Source organism: Ambystoma mexicanum, chromosome 1q (genome assembly GCF_040938575.1).
Source record: "Ambystoma mexicanum isolate Mex_15411 chromosome 1q, UKY_AmexF1_1, whole genome shotgun sequence".
Classification (NCBI taxonomy): domain Eukaryota; kingdom Metazoa; phylum Chordata; class Amphibia; order Caudata; family Ambystomatidae; genus Ambystoma; species Ambystoma mexicanum.
Genome location: NC_090922.1, coordinates 553,610,147 through 553,634,609, shown reverse-complemented (window position 1 = coordinate 553,634,609; position 24,463 = coordinate 553,610,147). Strand labels below are relative to the sequence as shown.

At 46.7% G+C, this 24,463-nt stretch overlaps 1 non-coding gene across 1 annotated transcript; it reads right to left on the bottom strand.

The window, feature by feature from the left end:
* Nucleotides 1-22,559: 22,559 nt before the first annotated feature.
* On the bottom strand, nucleotides 22,560-22,631 carry TRNAC-GCA (transfer RNA cysteine (anticodon GCA)). Its single transcript has one exon. It is a non-coding gene; the product is annotated as a tRNA-Cys (tRNA).
* Nucleotides 22,632-24,463: the final 1,832 nt, after the last annotated feature.

Genomic DNA, 24,463 nt, shown 5'->3' with positions numbered 1-24,463 from the left:
AACATCTCCTCTCTCACCCCAGCGCTTTCAGACCTTTTTAACTACTCCTTCGCCACTTGCTCTTTCCTTCTATCCCTCAAGCACTCCCTTGTGTACCCTTTATTACAAAATGCGTCTGCTGACCGCTCCTGTCCGGCTAACTATCACCCAATCTCTACTACCCCCTTCCTGAGTAAATCTTTGGAAAAGTTGGTCCTACCCAACTGACCCTCCACACTAATCTTGTTGGTTGACTTCATGACCACCTATCTGGATTCTGGCATCAAGAGGCATGGAAACTGCTCTCCTGAACACCCATGAAACCATGCCCGCCAATCTCGACTCCAACTCTCCTGCTGTCCTCATTCTCCTTGATGTCTCCTCCGCCTTTGACTCGTTAAACCACTCCATCCTCATAAAACAACTCTGTGACACCCTCGGCATCACTGACCGGGCATTGGACTGGCTGACCTCTTTCCTCACTAACTGCCCTTCCCAGCTGCAATTGGACACTTTCTCCTCCTCCACCATCCTCTCTTCCTGTGGTGTCCCCCAGGGCTACATCCTTTTGGCCTGGATTTTCAGTATCTATCTCGCCCCTCTTGCTCATTTTATATCCTCCTTCTATCCTCACTTCAAGTGTAATGCTGATGACACACAGCTTTTCTTCAAATTTCCCTTTACTTCCTCCTCATCTTCCTCTCTCATCCCTGACTGGCTGTCTGCCATTCAGGCATAGTGCTCAGCGAACAATTCCTTTCTCAATGCCAGCAAAACAGAGATACTCCTCATTGGGATACTTGTCCCCTCTTTTTCTCATACCCTTTGGCCATCCTCCTTGGGCTGTGTACCCCCACCATCCTGTGAGGCCAAACACCTCAGGGTCATCTCCGACTCAGCTCTTTACTTCACCCCTCACATTATGGACCTTACCAAAAGTTCCACTTCAAGTTCCACCTCCTCAGAGGCATTTGTCCTTTTCTCACCTTCCTCCAGAAGCTCAATGTCTCCAGAACTCTGGACCTCTCCAGCATATACTACTGCAACAGCCTCTTTCTCATTCTCCCCTCTCCTTTCTGCACCCCCTCCAGCTAATCCGGAAAAAGGCTTCAAGACTTATCCTTGGCCTCAAGCCGAGTGACCATATCTCTTTAGTCTTAAAATCTCTCCACTAACTCCCAATGGCTGCAAGGATCAAATTCAAGACCCTCTACATCATCCAAAAGACCATCTGGGGCCTGGGACCACGTTAACACCAACCTTCCCTCCCTAAATACTCCCCTGCTCGAGCCCTTCGCTCTTCTAATTCCAACTCTCTGTCAAACATTTCTTTAAGCAGACAGTGGGGGGCAGATCTCACTCCGTGGCTGGTGCCTCCCTTTGGAACAGCCTCCCTGCCCCTCTCAGATTTGAGACAGTCCTCCTCAAGTTCCTGAAACTGTTCAAACTCTGCTCTTCTCTTCCCTTTTCTCTTTTTCCATTCCTTTCTGATCACCCCACTGCTGCTTTGACCAGTGGCCACGTCCGCATGAACCGCACAGGCTCTCAGGCCCTTCCTCCCATCATACCAGCACTTAGCCTGCAATGCTTCCACTGAATCCACTTAGCACTTCCGTGTTGAGCCCCCTACAGCACTTGTCCCTCCTCTGCTCCCCCTTCCATCCCCTCACCTGCACTTCTCATTGATGCACTTGCACGGCCAATTGCCATAAGGCCTAGTAGGATCATGCTTTTGTTTCTTGCCACTGTAATTATTTCCCATGTTTCCTTCCCATTTATCCTTTTGGCGCTTTGAAACACAATTCTGTTGTATAAAGTGCCTTACAATTATAGTGGGTTTATGTGGATCAACTTGTTTTAGTGCAAGGAGGAAGCCATGTAACTCATCAACCTGAGCTGATGTTTACATTTTTTGTTTCAGTATCCTGGTGTTCAAACTCATTGTTATGTTGAATCGCCCTTTTACAGCAGCACTGGCAGCAGAATAATTAGAGTGTGTCACAACTGCAGGAAGAGTGCTTTCATCAGAATTTAGTACATTTACAAAAACCCAAAGTGGGATGTCGAGGACTGCATCATCTTGTGGTTGGGATCGGGCTTGAAAGCCTGATACGGAAATGTTTGAGGGAAAAAAGACTGAAGATTATTTTTTTTAATAACCTTCAGTCTTTTTCCCCCTGAACATGTCTGACTTGCCCCCTGTGCCCAGCCTGTCCCTGCCCATACTACACCCAAAGCCCCTCCCCCACACCCAACTTACCTTGCGGCCGCCGACTCGGTGTGTCCCTTTGACACCTGTTCCCTTTCACTTCCTCTTTCTCTTTTTTCTTTTACCTTTCGGGATCGGCTATGGGGGACACCCCCACAACCCTTACTCACAGTGTAGTGAGCAACGATGCGGGGGTCACCCCCACAACCCCTGTGACCAAATGGGGGATTTGGTCGAACTTGTCGTCTGTTCGGTATTTTTGAACGGCCAAAATTCAGCCAAATCTCCCATTCGGTCTTTTTTTATCGAACATTTTGGATGTTTCCTTGTGGTTGTAGAGACCATTCCAGTTCATACATTTGTAGTAGTTCTGGGTTGCATTGATATGTAATGTCTTGACTGTCTGCATTGCGGCCCACTGAACCCATCTTGAGTGTAGCGCCTTTTCATTTAAAATATGAGAGCGTATTGCTGACTCCAAATGCACTAACACTGTGTTTATGTGCATGATTTTGTTTGCAGCGAAGGTGCGTTCCTTCTGCATTGTCATTTTGTACTGCAGCCAGAATAATTTCCTCTGGATCACATTTCAGCTCTGGAATTGTATTGACATGTGAATGGTATGCTGTGTGTTTTGTCTCCCCATAGTTATATACTGCATATGTAAAAGCATTCGGACCAGGAAATAGTGTCAATTCTAAATACATGTCTGTGTTTCTGTCCTGAGGAGGAATACTTTGAGTCATCTCTTGGTAGACGTGTCACAATGTGTGCTCTCCCTTCCAGGCTTTTGATGGAAATTGGGCTTCAATAAGTCATATACAGGTTTCACTAATGCTGTATAGTCTGCCACATATGATCACCACAAACTTAAGAGGCCAAGTATGGCCTGCAACTGCTTAAGTGCACATGGACTTTGCAAGTGTGCACATTTCTCTAGGCATTTTAGACTTCTTGAAAATGAAAATGTATCCTTTAGCTGCTAGTTTACTAATGATTAAGTCCATCTTCTCTAGTGTTCATTCAAGTCATCATTTGCACAGTATATGTCATCCACATATGTCCTGCATGTCTGTATCCCTTCTAAGAGGGATTGCATTCTACTATAGAATAACCCAGGACTGTTTTTGTAGTCCTGTGGGAGCCTAGTGAAGCAAAAGTGTTTCCCCCTTAAGGTTATGGCTTTGTGTGAATAGATGTCTGAATCCAAAGGTTGTACAAAGAATCAATTCCCAAGATCCAATACAGCCTTATATTTGTATTGCTGTATGTTACTTAGAAGGCCTGAACTATGCATGTTCTGTATAGCCTCTGTGCTTGTATTGGAATTTAAAATCCTAAAGTCTATAAACAGCCGATATGAACCTTCTGGTTTAGATACTGGAAGTAATGCTGTATTGTACTGGCTTGCCTGACATATCAGAACCCTTTGGCTTAATAACTGGTCAACAATTATTTTAAAATGTGGTATACCCTCTACTTTTATTGTATATTGTATCTGAAGCTTTGGTTTTGCAAACACTGGCATTTTATGTCGAGGGCAGTCTTTGTCATGTCCTAGATGGCTTTTGTATAACTGTGCTGCACCTAACACAGCCCATTAGACTGTCTATGAGCTCACTACATGTTCCTCAACTTCATTTGAGAAAGCTTGTTTAATCACTTCCTCCCTAGGGCTTTCCCTAACATATATCCTTGACCAATTATGTTATTTTTTTTTTTTTTTTATTTAGCTGAATTTAATCAACTTTTAAAAACAACATATTATGTACAATAAAATTGAGAAGAAAAAAAAAGAAGAAACAAAGAAACAAAAGGAAACAAGTTCGAATACAAAAAAAAAATAACAAGCACAATAAGTACATTTCTATATCTGAATAAATAATGATTTTAACTTGGGTCATCCGATCATATTCATTTGCTGAGTTTAAAATATAAAAAATTAAAAAGTAAGTTTCTAATTAGCTGGGATCTCCCACTTTAAGACATTCTAGGAGGTTCACATCATGTAGAAAACGAATAACATTGATTCTAAGTGATATATTTTTACCTTCAAGAATCATTTGCCATAATAAATCTGAAGACAAGTTAACATATTCTTTGAGAGTAGATTTGAGAAAATGAATTTGTTTCATATGTAGAGAGGTACATTCAGTGAACAGATGTTTAAGTGTTTCTTTTTGACCAAGATCTTCACAATGTCTACAGCTATTATCAACCAACAATTTCCGTCTGTGTAATATCTCGCGCGTTGGGCAAAGATTGAATCTCAACCTAGAAAATTCAATTCGATGTATGACTGACGGGGACTTAAGTAAATATGGTTCCACTGAACCATGTTTTTTATGAAACAGAAAATGGTTTTTGAAGTCACACAATTTTGCACAATGCTCTCGAGTTCTAATCCAATCAGCGTCAAACATCATGGTTTTTGCCTTGTTAGGATTTTCAATTAGAGTTTGTATTGACACATCTGCTTCTGCTAGTGCATTAATCGCAATTTGGCGCCATTTTGACATGTGTAATTCTTTGCTAGTAAACATATGAGTTGACAAAGTGCCTATCAGCATCAAAGTATCCATAGTCATTATGCATTTGCGAAACAAACTAACAATAGACCAGAGGTGTCGAGTATATAAAGAAATCAAACCCAGTTCATGTCTAATCCAAGAGATAGAAATACAATTCGGAAGTCCTAGACATCGTCTCCAATACAAACTCTCCAGTCTACTCCAGCACGATTCAGGCATTAGTTCCTGTGTTTCCGAACCATAAAGGAGAATCGGAGTAACCTTTTGACAGTAGAAAGTTACTGCTGGGATAATTGAAAACTTCCCCAGCCTTGCCTGGATGATCTTTACTTGTGCAAGCATCTGGGTCAATTTCCCAGTGATGGTATGCCAATGTGATTGAGTTCTAACATTAGAGATGGTCACACCTAAATAGGTGTATTGATTGACCACTTCAATTTCACGTTTATTAAGATGCCAATAAAAGGATTTGCTCTGCTTTTGCTGTTTAGCAGCAAAAATAATAATTTTAGTTTTAGAAAGATTAACGGATAGCAGATTTTTTTGAGTGTATGAAGCTAGTCCGTCAAGTAAATGTTGAAGGCCAGAGGGAGTTTTTGAGAGAAGAACAAGATCATCCGCATAAAGCAAGGCTGGAGTTGGTTTTAGTGCTAATTTTGGAGGATCTCCCACTGTGTATGCAGAGCTTAAACCAATGTCTGAAATGAAAAAATTGAATATTGATGAGGCTAACACACATCCCTGTTTCAGGCCCCTATAGGTTTTTATTGGAGGGGTTAAGGTACCTTCACAAGTCAGTCTTATCTGAATTGTTGTCCCTGTGTGTAGGGCATTGATTAAAGAAATTAGATACGCGGGACAGCCAGCGAGATTCAATTTCTGTAAAAGGATTTCACGCGAGACAGAGTCAAAAGCAGCTCTTAGATCAACAAAAGCCAAGTAGAGCGGCTGTAGCTTCATATAATGATCATTTAGAATAGATGTTAGGGAAAGGAGATTGATGGAAGTTCCCAAACCCTGTATGAATCCAGTTTGACAGGGATCACGCTTCAAGTTTCGATGCGTCCATAAATTGAAGTCTCGCAGGATAAATCGTGCGAACAACTTCCCAGGAGCATCAAGAAGGGCAATCGGTCTGTAATTCGAAGGATTAGATCGATCACCCTTCTTGAAGATTGGAACAATTATTGACTGGCACCAAGACTCAGGAATGACACCAGTTTTGAGTATTTGATGAAATATACGGTGCAATATGGAAGTCCATTCAAGCGGATACTGCTTGAAGATGTAATTAGACAGGCCATCCGGGCCAGGAGCTCTGGAGGAGCTAGATTTCTGAATGTAAAATAGAATATCCTCCTCCAAGATTTCCATTTGTTCATAAGTTGTTGAAGGTGGAGTGGAGGAGGCTTGGAGTACTTCCGGCAGGGCATACAGGTTCTTAAAATGTTCAATCCAAACGCGTTCCAATACACCGTTTATCTGTACAGGGGCCTGTGAATCATGATTTGCCAAATTTAGTAAGGACCATATAGCAGAAAGATTTTTGGCGGTAATGGCAGAAAGCATTGCTTCACCATCATGTTGCATTTGAGTGAATCTATAACACCTCAACCAATTTTTGTATTTGCATTTAATAGTTTTTATAGTAGCAAGTCTAATAGCAGTTGGTAAGTGCGCAGCACGACGCTTTTGGAGATTCACCCAGTTCTTTTGATGTTGTATCTCATGGTCAAAAGTATGTTTGTGAATATGGTGAAAATGAGAATTAAGACCAATTTTAGAGCGAAACAATGCCAAATGAGTGATGTACGACTCCTGAGGGTTATTTATAGTTCGTTCAGCAGTAATAAGCTGCTTAAATTGGTCCAATTTTTTAGGTGTCCAGCGCAATCTTGTGCGAGCATTATTAACCACAACAGAAGTAGTAAAAGTAGATTCTCTGGAAACGGGGGAGGCGGAAAGGAAGTGCCACCTAACAGATAGGAGATCGTGATCACTAGTATCACGTTTAATTATTTCAAAATTGGAAATTTCCGAAAAAGTGTGCTTATTGACTAATACAAAATCTATAGTTGAAGTTGAAGCACCTCTATGCCACGTGGGGTGAGATGGAATGTCACCATCACAAGCGCCATTTAGCATAATAAGGCCACGATATTTCATTAGCAGGTCCCATTTCAAGTAAGCTTGTGAGGATTTGCTTTTTGAATTCGGGAGACAATTTATGTTGAAATCACCAACTACAAACAAATGAGTAATTTGTCTGTCCTGTAAGATGATATCAAGTAAGTTCTCCAATTCAAAGAAGAAAATGGAATCTAGTATTGCAACCGGATTGCGATAAAGATTTATTAGAGCAACAGCACCCCCGTGAAAGGTAATTCTTACCAATTGTAAAAAGTGATTTGGAGCAAGCCAGGGACTGATTTGGAAGCCCAAACCACATTTCAAGGTGACCATTAGGCCTGAGGACGGTCGACCCGTTATCCCAGCTTTGGCTGGGTTCAAAATTACATCATAACCACTCCATACAGGTCTTTCCAACAACCATGTTTCTTGAAAGGCAATTATCGTGTGACTCAATAAAGTAGCATCCATGGTGGACATCAGATGGGAATAACCACGGGTATTCCAACTGCAAATTCGATGTTCAATGTTATACATTTGCAGTGATGGTTATTTCTGCTGATGCCAGACTTGTGGGTTGGTTTTGTGTCTTAAATTGGAGTTAGGATGATCTTGTGAGTACACAAAAGGTTTGGAGGAAGAATACAACCTCAATTTTTTTATTATTGGGGTGTTGAAAGAAGGGGCTATATTAGGCGAATCCTCAAGATCAGTTGGGTCAAGAGCTAATAAGAAGCCCATTGCAAAGAGCTTCATCTTGGCTTGCCATAAGGAGTTACGAATAAGTGCGGATGATACCCAAATGCGAACCACTGACCAGTCTTGATCATTCAAAAATTCAACCTGGGAAATATCCTGTGTGGAAATACCACTTAATGAGTCTATGTCATTCAATATTGCTAGTACACTAGATCTTGAAAGATCATAAGAAGGAAATGGGGCATCTCGGCATTTAAGAATGAAGCGATGATGCTTATTGAGCGATAAAGCATGTCTAGATTTGGTTGGAAGGCAAGCATCGTTTATACATTCATTCTTACGATTTTTTTCAATATTGGCAGAGAGGTGATGACTATTACTATCCCTATGTGTTGGGATCGATTGTAGGGCGTGTGACTGAGAGTAGAGGGCTGAAGGTCTTAGGCTATAAGGTTGATTGTGTTGATTTGCTGAAGATTTATAGCTTAAAAGCTCTTCTATTGAGTGTCTAATTTCAGCCCGTACATCCGCCAGTATTGTGTCAGTCTGCGACAAGGAAGATAAGGGAGTTTGTTTAGAATGTTCAAGTGATTGCAAAATAGAAGGTTCGAAGCATGTAGTTGATTGTATGAGAGGTGACTTGATTACTGGCAAGATCGTCGGCTGGCTTGATAAAGATTTAAATTTCAAGTATTCTTCCATGGATTTCTTAATCTCCGCCCGTACATCTGCTAATATAATATCAGTTTGGGACTTGATGTCTGCAGAAACTATTTTTGAAGTCATTACTACGGATTTGTCTTGTAAGACAGGTTTAGAAATAGGTAATGTATTCAATATGGGCGAAAGATTAGGAGTCAAGTCATTGGCAGATGCAGTTTCGGTTGAAGGAAGAAGTGAGTCCAAAGGCTCACAAGATTCATTAGCAATCACTTGAAGTAAGTGATCTAAAGGTTCATGGTCATCATAGCGAGGATCAAATTTCACAGTTTTGCATTTTGAAGATTTTCAGGAGTTTTGACGCTTTGTTTTGATTACTTTGCTTCTGTTGTTATGGACCATTTGAATGCGCTGTAACCGTTTGATGCATTGCTTAGTGTTTGCACCTAAATTAGATCGACTCTTAGTAGTTAAAGGTTGAAGAGTGGCATCGACAAGTGAGTGAGCATTAAATATATTAAACAAAACCGGAGCAGCATCAGAGATTGTAGACTTATCTACGGAGTCAGAGGAAGTCTGGTCAGATACCGGAAGGGGAGCCTCAGTTATGAAGGACTCTAAAGCTTCAACTGGGCGAATAATTTCCGGAAAAGACGGGAGAGCTGGAATAATGGCTTCTAATCGTCGAATGCTCACTGGTGTGTGGTCTGGGTTTATAAGAAGACAACTGGAATCTACTACAAAGGGGGAAAGGGAACATTCATCAGTTTGAGTACTCCGTGATGCAGTTTTTATATTGAGTGCAGATACAAGAGTGTGAAGCTGAATTGATTGTTGTAGCATTCTATTATCCAGAGTTTCATAGAGTTTAAGCATACAGTTAACTGAAGAATTAATAGCCACAAGAGCAACTTCAGTTAATGCGTTACAGGGCGGCAAAGCAGAAGCATCAGGGAAGGGCAAAGCTGGAGGCTGTAACGGTCTCCTCGGAGTAAGATGTAGAAAAGAAGCTGACAAGGCGATAGAGTTATCGTTTTTCTGATCAAATAAACTAGGGGAAGAATATAGGCTACCGTTATGAGTCTTTGAGGCTTCAAGATTTACAGGGGACATACACTCTAATTCAACATGATGCGTGGTATTTATTGTTGCATCCAATGGAGACAATACAGTTTGAGCAGCAGTGTCATTAAAGAGTAGATTCTGCGTAGAGGTGGGTGTATGAATCCTAAATTCAAAAGATGGATTAAGAATAACCTCATGAGGTGGAACTATGGATAAAGTATCATGAACAACATGTTCAACGTCACTTGGCTCTGCATGTTATGCTAAATGAACATCTTGTGTTACATGCACATTAGACCAAAATAGTGCCTCTATTTCCTTTGGATGTTCCCCTTTAAGTTGGATTGTAACTATATACACATTGATGTCCTCAACCACTTTTCCTGTGGTAGTAATAACCACTATTTTTGAGTAGTAGAAATGTGGTGTATCTGCATCTTGTGCCTTTCTTTGACTATGGAGACTTATGTGTCAGAGTCCATTACTACCACTAACCAATTTACTTGGATCGTAAGTCACTGGTATTATCCTGTGAGTCTGGTTTAGAGCTTTTGCCATTGTCCATTCTTAAAGATGCAGTTTGCTTCCTTTCTCCTATCTTCTCCCCCCTCCTGGTGGACTTCTGCTCTCCATTGGATGCCAGGCCCTGTTTCCTCTCTTTCTGTGATGATTAAGACAAACACTCTTCATCTCTGTATCATTATGGTTGCCTATGCTGTGCCCTATCCCGTAACTGATAGGTATCTTTTCCCCACTTCTCCCCTTGCAGGGTCTCCTATCCCAACCAGATTCTTGCCTGGGACTGGTACTATCTCTTTCTACTGATGTAGTTCTGCTACAAAGGGTCTCCATTTCTTCTTTAGCGGGGGTCATACTGGAAGCCCTTATCCTACCCTTTAGGGCTGTAGCTGAGAAGGTATGTCTGCCTGGTTACTGTCTGGTACCAGTGATACTAGTAGGTGGTGCTCTTTCAGAATGCTTACTCTCACCTGATTCCTTCTTTTGTCCTTTATCGGGGTGTCTACCCAAGTGATCTCTGCCTAGCAACCTGTAAGTAGCAGTTACAATGTGACCACACTGGAGTTTCCTTTCCTGGTCACTGGGCAATACTGCTAGACGTCTGAAAACATATTCTCATTAACTCACCTTTTATGAGTGGTATGAGTACTGCTTGTATCATAGAATAATTGCCCCCAGCTATTGCTCACCCTAAACTAATTTCTGATTCTGCTCTCCGGGAGTTCAATATCTTTCAATATCTTTCCCAGAAGGAAGGTAAGTGCTGTAATTGCAGGAGTCCCTATTAGATGAAGGTACAACCAACTATATACTGAAACCCAACTATCACCTTGTTCCATTGGCCGATTACAACCTGTTGGCATTATAATTTCTAGAACCCTCTGCCTCCGCTGAGGAGTGACCTGAGGGTAGTTTGCCTCTTGCTGGCTTAGTTTAGTGGAATACCATGTAGGAGTTCCCGCTGCCTTATGGGTCAGGTGCCCAATAAGGCTTTGAGGGTCTGGATTCGACATGTTCCTTCCTCCGCTGCTATTACTGGTCTGGGTGTTGGTGGTGCAGCTCCCAAGGCTATATATTCTACAGCTTCAGTGCGTACATTGTCAAAATGTCTTAGCAGAATGTCTTAGTGCTCCCGGGTATTTGGATCTTTTACCCCCCTGTTTGGATGGAATATAAGGATGGGTTCTATGGTTAAGGTTCTAAGGTTAACCCTTCCATAGCAAATTGAGCATGTCTAGCCCATGCAGTGGGGTATGTCAAGTCACTTGAAACCAGGCCTGGAGGTTGATCTGCTGCATGGTTAACTCTGGATACCTATAGGGTGTGTCCTGTATTTGATCTAGATCCATCCTAAGGTATACAGTTTTAAACAGCTCTCCTGTCCTGACCCCAGGTGTCTTCATATATGGAAACAGGGTTTCCCCTGGCAATCCTCCAGGGACTACCACTACCACTGTAAAGCTAATGTTGATATCTCTAACACACACAGAACTAAGGTTTCATTTGCCTTACAGGGTTTGCTATTCTCACCCTGAAAATGGCGACCATCTACAATTTCTACAACTCTGCAGCCAAAAAGCAACTTTGGCAAGGGGGCTTACTCCATCTGTGGGTTAGCCATTCTAATATCTCTTAGCTAGATAGCTGTTAGGAGTTCTTGCTTGAAAAGACACCCATGTTATTCACTGGAGTGTATATTATAATGTACAACCCCAGTAGCAACCCCCATAGCAACACCAGTAGCCCCTGTTCAGTAGCTAAGTAGGAGAATATTGTGGGGTGTAGAAGAGGGTGAGCAGTGTCCTGCTGTAGGCACCAAAAGTGACATGATTCTTATCACCTCTATCTCCAGAGCCCCTCCTCCACCCCCAGGGGAGAGTCCAAGACCCCCCAGCAGGGGCTGTGGTAAAAATAGAGATAGGAAAGAGCCTATACCTGTCATTGCGCATCAGTAAAGAGAGCAGGCAATCAACCCACTGCGGTGGGTGGCTGCTACTCGTTTGTCTGCACAGGAGAGGTTTACTAAGGTTACATTATTTTTTTATAGATAACCCACTGCTCATACCTTCCAGTGACCCTCTATATGTGTATTAAAAGACATGTACCATGCATAACACATTAATACACAATACATTGACTTAGATGCCCCACTCTTAAAGTTCATGTTCAAATGCTTCTGACAAGTCACTCAGTAATGAAAACTCAATTAATGCTTCTTACGCTCTCATGTATAAAGTAAATCTTTTAATAAACAAAACTAAGTAATAAAGACTACAAACTGATCAACCTTCTTCAAGATATAACAGTCACCTCAAGAAACAACGACCTGCCCCACCAGGTCTCACTAGGCAACCTTCATATAAGCACCATAAATCACCTCTGGTTGTAATACCTCAATACCTCTATATCTTTCTGTCAGTGAAGGTTAAAAAAAACCTTCCATACTCACTGTCTGTAATTTGCAGGTAGATGGGAGCTGGAGGATCCTGGAGTCTGATGTGGTTTATACAGTTCAAGAAAAAAGTCAAAATATATTAATAAATCATCAATAAAAATCACCCTGGTCTTCATCAAAAAAGCATAGAAATTGAGGGCCTCCTTAGGAGTGTGCCAGTCATGGTAACAATGGTGCCAATAAGCTGCCGGCACTATTGTTGCACACTCCGGCACACTCTGCATTGTACGGGCGGGTCCCGACCTTTCCGGCAGGTCTGACCTGGCGGGCAGAACGGCATCTGCTCACAGACTTTGACGGTAGTACTGGTTCCATTATGAGTGATGCAGTTGATACCGTCTTCACCATTCCCATTGAGCCATATGGGACGCGAATGGGAATGGGGACTTACTTTTTCTGGCGCCAGGCTTCTGGGATCACCAGGGCTGTAATGCCCCGGTAATTCCCCAAAGCCAGGGAGAGGAAAAAAACATGACTCCGGCAGCAGTCATGCCATTTTTACCAGCACGGCTACCACCAGTGTTATGGGGTCTGCTATGGACATCCAGCTGGCCCCCAGAGTGCTACCATCACTGGCACTCTACAGGCCCAGTGCCTGTGGGGGTTGGGGCCTGCCCTGGACATCCGGCAGCCCCCTGGTATATTCAGGACACCAGCACCAATGGGGGTTGGGTGCACAGCCAGCCATGCCCTTGACCGTGCAGGCCTCTGCCATCGTGCTGGCACGAGGGTCCCATGGCATCAGGGCATGCAGGCCTGTGCCCCCACCTGAAATGACACACGGACTCAGTAGCTCCTCTTCTGGAGTCTGCAGCTGTTCTGTTTCACGTGCCTGCAGTTGCTCCTTTTATAAGCTTGGGCCATGACATGGTCATGGCCCATCTTAAAAGGGCAATACACTTGGGAGGATCACACATAACACTGCCCCTCTTAAAAGGGCAATACACTTGGGAGGGTCACACACCACACTCCTCCTTTTTCATAACAAACAAACAAACAAATGTTACAGGAACATGAATAGACAAATCGTGGAACTAACCAATGACACATACATAGAGACTCTGATCATTGCAGACATCTAGCCCATGTCAGAGACGCTACATACATGCAGCGAATGACAGAGTTGGCAAACTGCTGGTGGTCTGTTTGTAGTTCTACCCTATCCTACAAGACCCTTTATTGGGGTAAGTGGAACTTCCACCACTGAATGATGTCATTGTTATTTGCTGGCACCGTATAGGGCATGTTTACAGAATGTGGAAGCACAGGGTCACATCCAATTTTAACTGGGGCTACTTTGGGCATATGTATCTTCCATGCAGGCTCACAGCATCAAACACACATGTTTACTGAGTCCTCTTTGAGCCCTTGCAGGACTGCAGGAGACCAGCTCACTTCACATCTATGTACGTTAGGGATAGTCATTGCCACAGGTCAAGGTCTGGTGATGGCAAGGTTCCAAGGCCAGCAAAGCCGCACCTGGGAGCACCAGGGGCCACATCGGCAAAGTCCCTTGATGTTGTGGACAGGGCAGCGAGAAACAGATCACTGGGCGTCAAGGCTGCTCCACGTAATCTTGACAGGGCACGGGGTGACAGGACATCACTCACCCCCCTTTTTGGCTATGTTCACACTGGCAAAGCCACACCTGGGAGCACCAGGGGCCACATCGGATTAGTCCCTTGATGTTGGGGTAGGCAGCGAGACGCAGGTAGCAGGGCGTCTCTCTTTACTGTAGTGGCTCAGCAAGGCGCACACGCACTCACACCGAGCTGCAACCCTCTCTTGCTCGTCACACTGCTTCTTGGTTGCGGGTGTCAGGCAGCGAGATGGTGGTTGAACAGACACAGGTGATAGGGTGTCTGGGTCACTTTTTATACTGCAAAGGGGAGAGGGCACTGCTCCTTCTTTCCTCCCCCCGACCCAGTGTGACAGGATGTTTGTGCCACTTCTTCTCCTCCCTCAGGCAGGAGTAACTACTGTGAATGGAGCCGCAGTCCTGGCCAGTCCTATCTTCCTTCCTTTCTGGCCAGATAAATGGGCAGTTGGTGCCCCAGCTTCAGGGGCTGGCACACCCCGTCCCCAAGGCCACATCTGCCTGTCCATAGATGGTGGGGTAGGCAGGCCGATACCAGTGGCAGGGTGTCAGAGGGCAGACATTTCTCACCCTGAAGGCTAGGCCTTTTGGTCTCACACGGCTAGCGTTGGAGGGCGCACAATTACTTCACCGGAGCTGCAACCTCATGGCTTTTGCATCTAGGCATACGCCAGTCCAGTACTTCAACCACTGTTGACTCTGCCCAGTGCCTCAAATGGAAATACAGAAGTGCAGGTACTCACTTCCCCAGAGTACCTGCTTGCTGTTGAGAAGTGCCGGTACTCCTCCATTTACTGTGTTGGTTTCCTGCTGAGAAGTGGCAGTACTATATCTCCCAATACGCAAAGTGCAGAACAGGTAATGACTCTCCCTCAAAATTATTTCAGTTTGCCAAAGGACTGGGATCATGCCCCTCATCAAGCACTCAGCTATGCTGGTTCCAGAACATGGCGGTGCTGCATTGGGATGACGGTGGATTAGATTGGTTATCTGATGGGGCGTGAACAGGCTTGGCAGAAAACATGTTGTTTGTCCATGAGAATGTGAGCGGGCAAGCCGCAATGTCCAGTTCTCCTGGTCGCTGTGTTGTCACACTTTGCCTGCCTGTTGATACAGCTCATGAGATGGTCCCATTATCTCTTTCTGTCTTCATCAGTGGAGGAGCCACCTGTCAGGGAGTTCAGATTGTTACACAAGCATCATTATGGTCTTTCATTGTCAACCTAGCAGCCCAGGTTCACTCTGGTGGATGTGCGCGCCTTGCACAGCAGATTGCCTCTATATATCTTGCACACGCGGCCCGGAATGCCAAAAAGCCTTCTCATGCTCATAAAGACTGAGCCTTTGCAGAATTGCTTTTCCCCATACTTCAGACTCACCGCCAGCTGGCCCGTGGTTGTCAGAGGGCCACTTGATGTTCCATGCTCTGATGTGGAATTACTGCAGGTTGCACCGATCGGGGTCGGGATCTCTTCTGTGTCGGACGCTTCTTCCTTTACCCGCAGCCCTGCCGATGGACCATTGCCTCATTTATTGCAGGTCAGGACCGGGCTCTCTACTCTGTGCTCTGACTTGGAGCACCACCTTTTTCACATATCTTCAATACAGAGCTCTTCAAATGTCACAGCCGGGGAACTCAGTATCGCAGGCAGGGCCATTCACATTTATTTCTTTTTCCCAGCGCTGTTCTGGAGTGTTTTATTACTTTTACCTCTTAGCAGCCCAGGACTGCCGGCAGCGCCGCCTGCATTTATCTTCAGTTCACTGATGCACAGCACTTCCCTTCCATTACCTGGAGCGCTACATTTACTCCACTGCACGGCATTCCACAGTTTGTTCAGGGGCAACTGTGTCCTTGTTTTTGACAACTCTGTCACCAAAGTATTCTACCTTCTTTTCACTCTGGATGTGGGGCCGCCTGACAACAGAGCATCCTCCTCCAGCAGAGGGCACTTCAGCTCCGACACTGGAGATTTTCATCTCACCACCCTGCGGCCCAGGTTTGTACCGGAGCCGCAAGCCACAGTTGGTGGTGCAGGCACTGCAAGGTGGGCTGTGGGCCATCTGCATTTCCTGTCCACAGCAGGTTCATGGAGCGCTTCATTGTTATTGCCGCCGGGCACCCTGGGATATCAGCGAGGAGTGCCGGCATGATTTATTTTCATCTGCCATACGCTTCGACGTGCAGCGCGTTACCGATCAGCGCTAGTGGGGTCCAGGGTGTACAGGAGCCCATTTGCATTTTTTATTTCAATGTGCCAACATGAGGCACTTCATCTTTTCACCTGCAGTGGCCCTGGATCTTCAGGGGGGGGGGGGTGCTCTCCTTCATTCTCTGACATGGAGCATTTCCATTTCCTCTGCTCCTACCCGGAGCTGCATCCTTCGCCACTGGGGGCCTTTATGAATGCAGCCGAGCTGCAGATCCAGCAGAGTGCTGCCCGCTTTGCTTGTTGAGGCGGGCAGCCTCTGATCACGCCATTCACCGCCCGACCCGTGATCGTTGGGGGCGGTCACTTGTTTCATTGCGGCTACGGCCGCTAACTTTCCATTATGACCGCTCTGGGCCAGCGCATCAGGGTAATGCGGCTGCAGCCACTTTCTGTCCATTGTTGCGTTTTTTTTTTCACCACCATATTCAGAATTTGACTTCACCGCTGCTGGCCCAGGATCACAGTGAGGGCTCGAATGGCGGCGCCACGCGGGATGGTGCTACCGCTTGTGGGAGCTTTCACCTCCCATTCTTGTGGCCGTCTCCCTTCAGCTTAGAAGGCACTGCCCGCTGGTACAGCCACAGGGCTGGCCCTCACTCTGGTCGCACGAGCACCCTCTCTACAGAGGGCCGCGACCGGGAGGGGCTGCCAGCTGGTCGCTGGGCACTCTATGCCCCTTCAGGGAACCGACACTCCCCCCCCAACAACTTCATCCTTTGGTGGACACCTGCACACCCATTTTGGCTCTTGGAGGGGGCGGGTGCTTATAGGCTGAGTAGTGTGGGCTCCCCCCCTGCTCTTGTACCTGAAACCTGTCACCTGTGATAATGAAATGATAGTACAGACCATATTCTTGCTTTGTGGAAAATTGTGGCCGTAGGCCTTTTTATTTTCTACAGAAATAATGCCACACAATAATCATGACAGCCAAACATCCTTATCAATCGCTTTTGGGCACCTCGTGTCCAGGGTTATGGATGCCGAGCCTTCCCTTAGGCTAGTTTTCGTTGCCCTGTGGCATCCCTTCCTGGACACGTGCCGCCGCCTACGACTTTTTCTTCTACCATGTACCGATGAAGAGTACTTGGCGTTCTTGATCCTGTTCCTTCTTCTTTTGCCGGGTGGGTTGGGTGGTAAAACGTTTCCTTTTCCCCCTTTCCCAGGTCCGGGGAGCCTACCCGAGTGAGGTGAGCTCCGGACCTGTTTGTGCCTCCTTGGGTTTTACAGGGGTATTTATCCTCCCTGCCCCCTTTGATGTGTTGCTGGGGGCCGGGCTTCTTCCTGCCCCCCCTGCTGTTTCCTTCGCACCTTTTGGTGCGTTCCCCTGGCAACACCGAGGGTGGGGGCGGCGCTTTGGCTGCCCCTCCCTCTTTGTTTCCCGCCGTTCGTCTCCCCCATCCTGCGCCTAACCCCCCAGGCCCTCCATCGTGTCATACTCTGTATGGCACGGGGCCTGGGGCATAGGCTGAGTAGTGTGGGCTCCCCCCCTGCTCTTGTACCTGAAACCTGTCACCTGTGATAATGAAATGATAGTACAGACCATATTTTTGCTTTGTGGAAAATTGTGGCCGTAGGCCTTTTTATTTTCTACAGAAATAATGCCACACAATAATCATGACAGCCAAACATCCTTATCAATCGCTTTTGGGCACCTCGTGTCCAGGGTTATGGATGCCGAGCCTTCCCTTAGGCTAGTTTTCGTTGCCCTGTGGCATCCCTTCCTGGACAGGTGCCGCCATGCCTGAGTGGGTGTTGCCTAACCCGCTCAGGTCCCCCCAAACAGCGAACCTATTTGCATCCACGTGCTGCTAATGCTTGAAAGATGTTGTCTGCAAATCTGCCCATCCCTTTATTGGATAAGTGCACCCCGTCCTGATGAAACCACTCTGGGTCATTTTGTGACAGCCCATGCCTTATGAAATGGAGACCCGTGCTCCTACAGTATTTTTCTACAGCTTTGTTCAGTTTTTTCCGCGCTGTCTCAATGGCCTGCCGTCTGCGTGCCCCATACCAAATTCTGCGGGTAATTATCTCTGACATGAAAATTTCGGTTTTCCACCAACAGTGGGCTATTGCCCTTAATGACTCGCATATGCTGCGCATCAGCTCACCCCTATTTGTTTTAACCAAGTCATTTCCCCCTAAGTGGATGACCAGGTATTCAGGAGGGTCCCTGAACCCGATCAGGTCCGATAGCCGATCGTGGATGTCCTCCCAATGCATTCCTGGGAGGCCCCACCAGGACGTTATTGTCCGCTTAAAATGTAATCCTTCTCTGAAATCCTCGATCCACCTGCCTGCTCGTGTCACGAATGAATGGCTGATTATCCATGCCGACTTGTAGGGGGTCTCATCTGCATGGGTGGATGGGAGATGAATCATATCAAATACTCTTGCACGTATTTTTTGAAACATTGTGACTTCGACCCCCAATTTTCTTTACTCCTTTTGCCCCTAGTCCCCCTGCCCATGCAGAGGTGGCTGCCCCTATCCTGAAGGAGTGGGTCCCAAACTCGGCTGCGTCCCACCCCGCTTTCGCTATGGTTTTCTTTGGTACGGCTCGGAATTGATATCTGCTGAGGGCTTTGCCGTCCCTATGTATCAATAGCTGTCCCCCGACCTCAGGTCGTACCTTGAGAAATTGCTCAGTAATGCACCTGGGGCAGTGGTCCTTTCCTTAATACAATTTAGCTCAATTGTTCGCCCCTTCCCTCCTTGGTCTGTTTTTGATCTCTTTAGTAGTATGGACATACCCTTAGAACCTATGCTGACGTCGCTCCTTGCTAGCCCGTCTCCTGCCATCGTGCTACTTGCTACAAGCTCCCCGACCCTGAATGCACCATAGTATGCCAATGCAAATGCTGCCCTGAACAGCATACTCTCATAGCTGTCGCTACATGTGCTATGCAATAATTGTAACAATTTTACTACTTTCAAAAAATTCAGGGGCCTCCTGTTGTCTGGTTTCCTGCTTTCTAACCTAGCCCATCCCTTCATTGCGTATTTTAACCGTGGGCTTGCTGTCGGGTCTGCCAACCCAGCAACCTTTGCCGTATACGCGACTGCGGCCAAAAGTGCTGCCGCCCAGCTTTTCCTCTTCCCTTGTGTAAATGCACTCCCCAAAAAGTCACACAAATTGGAGACTGTGATATCCCCCACCTCTTTCACTCTTGATTCTCTCAACACATTTTTCACATGTTTTTTATATTGCTCACCAGTTTTGAATGTTATGGCGTTTCTGGCCAATCTCTCTACTACTTGCTCTCGTGGGCTTTCCTCCTCTTCTGAGTCAACCTTGTGGCTAACCGATCCTTTCGCCATGCTTCCAGCGGTACCCATGCCTTTTTTGGCGTGGGCGTTTTCATCCTTCTTGCATCCGGCCGTAGTTCTCTGAACCTGCTCCACTGAAAACGAGACAAGGCATCACCGACCATATTTGCTTCACCGGCGATGTGTCTCGCCCTTATGCTAACATTATTATTCAGACAAGCCAGAGTTATTGCCCTCATTAGCTCCAAGACCAGCGGGCATGAAGCTTTTCCGTTATTTATTACATGCACTACTGCCATGTTATCCGACCACACATTTAACTCTTTGCTGTTTAGTTTTGTTTCCCATGCACACAGTGCTACCCAGATCGGAAATAGCTCCAAGAGTGTAATGTTATTTGTCCATGCTGCCATATGCCATGCCTCTGGCCATCTTTCTGCGCACCATTCTGTACCCAATATTGCACCAAAGCCGAAACCCCCAGCTGCGTCCGTGAACAACACCCTTTCGCTTTCTTTGTTTATAGGTGTGCACCAGATCACTGAACCATTGAACGATTTTAAAAATTCTTCCCAGACCTCCAAATCTTTCTTTATTGCTCCACCGATCCGCACCCTGTGGTGCCCCACCTTAGCACCCTTTGTTCTTTGTTCGACCCTTCTCTGGAATATCCTGCCTTGCGGTATGACCCTCCCCGCAAAGTTCAATTTCCCTGCTAGTGATTGCAACTCTCTTACTGTGGACTTGTTTCTCCCTTTCAGATCTGTGATTGCACCTAGCAAGTCCGCCACCTTCTCCTCCGGGATCCTGCACACCCCGACCCGTGAGTCAATTTCGATGCCTAAGAATTGTATTACTTGAGTTGGCCCCATCGTTTTTTCTTCTGCAAGCGGAAAACCCCACTCTTCTGTTAATGTCTTGAATTTCTTCAATGTATTTTTACACAGCTCGGAACCTTTTGGTCCCACGAATAGAAAATCGTCCAGGTAATGGACTACCTGTGCCCCCTTCATTTACTTTGTAAGAGCCCATTGCAGGAAAGAGCTCACTTTCTCAAAGTACGCACAAGAAATGGCGCAGCCCATAGGGAGACATTTGTCTACAAAGTATTTGCCCTCCCAGTGCATGCATAGCCATCTCTGTGATTCGCTCCTCACAGGCAATAGGCGAAACGCTGACTTAATATCTGCTTTCGCCATCCAAGCTCCCTGCCCCGCTTTCCTCACTAACTGCACTGCTTCCAGGAAATCTGAGTAGTTTACCGACTACGCCTCTTGTGTGATGCCGTCGTTAACCGAGCCCCCTGGCGGATATGACAGATGGTGAATCAGCCGAAACTCGCCTGCCTCTTTTTTTGGGACTAAGCCCAAAGGTGAGCATATATATTCTTCAAAAGGAGGAGAACTATAAGGGCCTCCTATCCTCCCTAGCTCAATTTCTTTTCTGATTTTTTTGCCCACCAACTCCTTATTTTCTAAAGCGGATTTCAGGTTTTTTGGGGTGTTCTGAGAACCCTGTCCATTAAATGGTATTATGAAACCTTCTTGGAAACCTCGCCTTATTGTTTCTGCTCCTTCCTGGTCTGGAAACATCCTTAGCCACCTTTCCATATTCTCGATTTTTACTTGTGTGGCCCCTTTCTCTTCTTTGCTCCTAGTTCCGTTTTTCTGGGACCCTGTACTTACTGGGCGCTGCTCTGGTGCATTTAGCGGTAATATGCTCTCCTCCGCAATTCTCGCATCTGTGATTGAATTTACATTTCTTCCCCCAGCTGCATGATATTCCCTTCTCAAAATTACAGCATTGTGCTGTCTCTGACCTTGCCGTCCCGTTACTCCCTTTACCACCCCCTTGTGCTGTCAAGGGTATGTTGCTCTGCCACCCTCTCTGTGCCTCGTATTGTCAACTCCGAAAATTCTGTTCCCTTGCTCTGTCATAAGAGTTATCGTATCTCCTGTTGCTGTATCTGTACTCGCTTCTATAATCGCTCTGGCCATAGTGTTTCCTATAATAGCTCCCCGCACTATACTGATCCCTGGTATCCCATTTCTATTTTAGTACATTAAATATGTATAGATTGTAATTTTCTTCATCCCACCCTATGTCCGGGAAGCAATCCATTTCTTTCCTGAATTCATGGTCGTATTCCTTCCATGCATCACCCCCAAATGCTCTGTACACCCTCAAGACTCTCTGTTGACATGTCACTAGTGATGGGCTGTCCTCGGGAAATGTCTGCAAGATGATTGAGGACATTATCTGGAATGCTGCTGTCCAATTGTCAAAATTCCTTGACATTGCTGCTCTTTTTAATAGGCCCTTTTCATCCTCTTTTATGTCTTCCTTTGATATATCATGACCCCTTTTCTGTACCTCTAGCAGGGAGAAGATATCTATCAACTCTTTTCTCCATATCTTCTCCTTCACCTTGTCACTAATGTACCAAGCTTGTGCTTTTAAGGACCGACCTTGTGCATCCTTGCCTATCGTGGGCCTGCCATACTTAGTCATAACTGTGGTAGGTTCTGTTGTTTTTACTAAGGGGGCTCTATCATAGCTACTGGTGTATTGGTAGGTGACCCCTGGGGACCAGGATTTTGGGGAAGCCCCTGTGAGATGGGAACCCCGCTGTCTGTTGGCCCTTGCCCTTCTGCCCCCTGATCTACACCTGCCTTATCTGTTTTCTGTTTTTCCTTACTTATTACCCCCTTCGTTTTCACCCAGGCCTGAAGGTGGTCCCTCTCCTCGTCTTCACTACTTTCTGTATCAGATGTCACACTTTTGTGCTCTTTTATTCTCCCTTTATGGGCTCTGGGCGACTTACCCTGAGCCTTGATACATGCATTTAATACTTTTACCATTTTGTCAATATTGTTATTCAATTTTACGATACCTTTCTTGGTTCCTTTCTTCCGTTTTATTTTAGGCATCTCTGGCTCTTGTGACTCCCTTGTGATCTCTCTTAACCTCTTTTGGCCTTGTGGTACTGCATCTTCTTCGTCGCTGCCAGCAGACTCCTCCAGCAGCAAAGGCGACATTGCCCTAGCCCTTTCTTCCGTCTGCACCACGTCCAGCACCCATTGTGCTCCATACTCCTTCTCTGCCATTTTGGCCCATGCACTGAATTCCTGTGCTCTTCTTGCTCTTTCCTCTGCCATTTTTTTCTTTTCTCCTCTTGCTTTTCCTTCCAGGTTGTTGACTCTGGGGATTGACTTTTTTGGCCCCAATGTGAAGGGGACACCCGGATTTGAACCGGGGACCTCTTGATCTGCAGTCAAATGCTCTACCACTGAGCTATATCCCCGTGCTGTAATCCGGCCTGGAGCTTTAACTCCTCTGTTAAACTCTCAATGAATCTGAACTCACGCCTCTGAAAGATTTTGCTAAAATTCTTATAAGCTTGACGTGCAATCCTGTGCGCCACCGCGCCTGATAATTAAAATTCTAGATACCGGGCTCCTACAGGCTCACTCGCATAACAGCTGAGCCTCTGCCGGCCTTGTCAGCAGTGCGCGCCGTTCTCTTCCAGCTACGACTTTAACTTGTAGCCCCGCCCCTTCTCTCCGTACCGAGCCCTTTGCCGGCTCGCGTTTTCCTGCTGGCGCCGGGCGGGCGTGCCTGGTGCTGCTCACGCCGCGTCCCCGCTCCGCTGGCGTCCTTCTTCCTGGTACCAAGCTGCTCCTGCGGACGCCTCAGACTTGTCAGATCTTCGTTGTCGCAGCTCGCCGGTCCCGCTCGTCTCCCGCAGCACCACGTCTCCTCAGGCTTCCTCGCGCTGTTCCGACGAAGGCGACCGTCATCCACGTCTCCTCAGGCTTCCTTGCTGCAATCCGACGAAGGCGACCGTCACCTACAGAAGGGGAAGAAGACACAGAAACGCTAAGCCCTCCGAGGCAAACGTTTCCTTTTCCCCCTTTCCCAGGTCCGGGGAGCCTACCCGAGTGAGGTGAGCTCCGGACCTGTTTGTGCCTCCTTGGGTTTTACAGGGGTATTTATCCTCCCTGCCCCCTTTGATGTGTTGCTGGGGGCCAGGCTTCTTCCTGCCCCCCCTGCTGTTTCCTTCGCACCTTTTGGTGCGTTCCCCTGGCAACACCGAGGGTGGGGGCGCCGCTTTGGCTGCCCCTCCCTCTTTGTTTCCCGCCGTTCGTCTCCCCCACCCTGCGCCTAACCCCCCAGGCCCTCCATCGTGTCATACTCTGTATGGCACGGGGCCTGGGGCATTCCTTTTTGTACAGTCGGGTACCGCTGGTGGGGGAGCCTCCATGCGAACTTCCACCCTGGCCGCACAAGCACCCTCCCCAAAGGCCCGCGGCCAGGGACAACTCGCCGGCAGAGATTCGTTCATTGTCCTCTGTTGGCGCTCCTGCTCTCTTGTTCACAGTGATGACTGCCGCGTGTTGCTTTGTCAGGGCACCTCCTCCCTCATTAGCGACGACGGATGCCGCATGCCACACACCAGGGGACAGCTGATTTATCCTCCCCCTTTTCCGTCGAACAAAGGGACGAGGGAAGACCATGCAAAGAAAAGAAAAACTTGTGAAGAAACAGGGATGGGAAACCCCTCGGGTTTCAGTCCTCGTTGCCAATGTTATGGGGCCCCGCTATGGACATCCAGCGGGCCCCCGGAGTGCTACCATCACTGGCACTCTATGGGCCCTGTGCCTATGGGGGTTGGGGCCTGCCCTGGACATCCGGCAGGCCCCCTGGTACTTCAGGACACCAGCACCAATGGGGAGTGTGGGGGCACAGCCAGCCATGCCCTTGACCGTGCAGGCCTCTGCCACTGTGCTGGCACAAGGGTCCCACAGCATCACGGCATGCAGGCCTGTGCCTCCCACCTGAAATGAGACATGGACTCAGTAGCTCCTCTTCTGGAGTCTGCAGCCATTCTGTTTCATATGCCTGCAGTTGCTCCTTTTATCACCCTGGGCCATGACATGGTCATGGCCCATCTTAAAAGGGCAATACACTTGGGAGTGTTACACACCACAGCCGGGGTCGTAATGAGGCCCAATATCAATTGGGATTGAACATGGTGTCAGCATGCAGCCCAGTATAATTGGGGTTGTGAGCTGTCTTGCCTTGGGTGGAAAAGTAAATTATATCCCCCATACAGATCAATCAAAATCAAAAGTT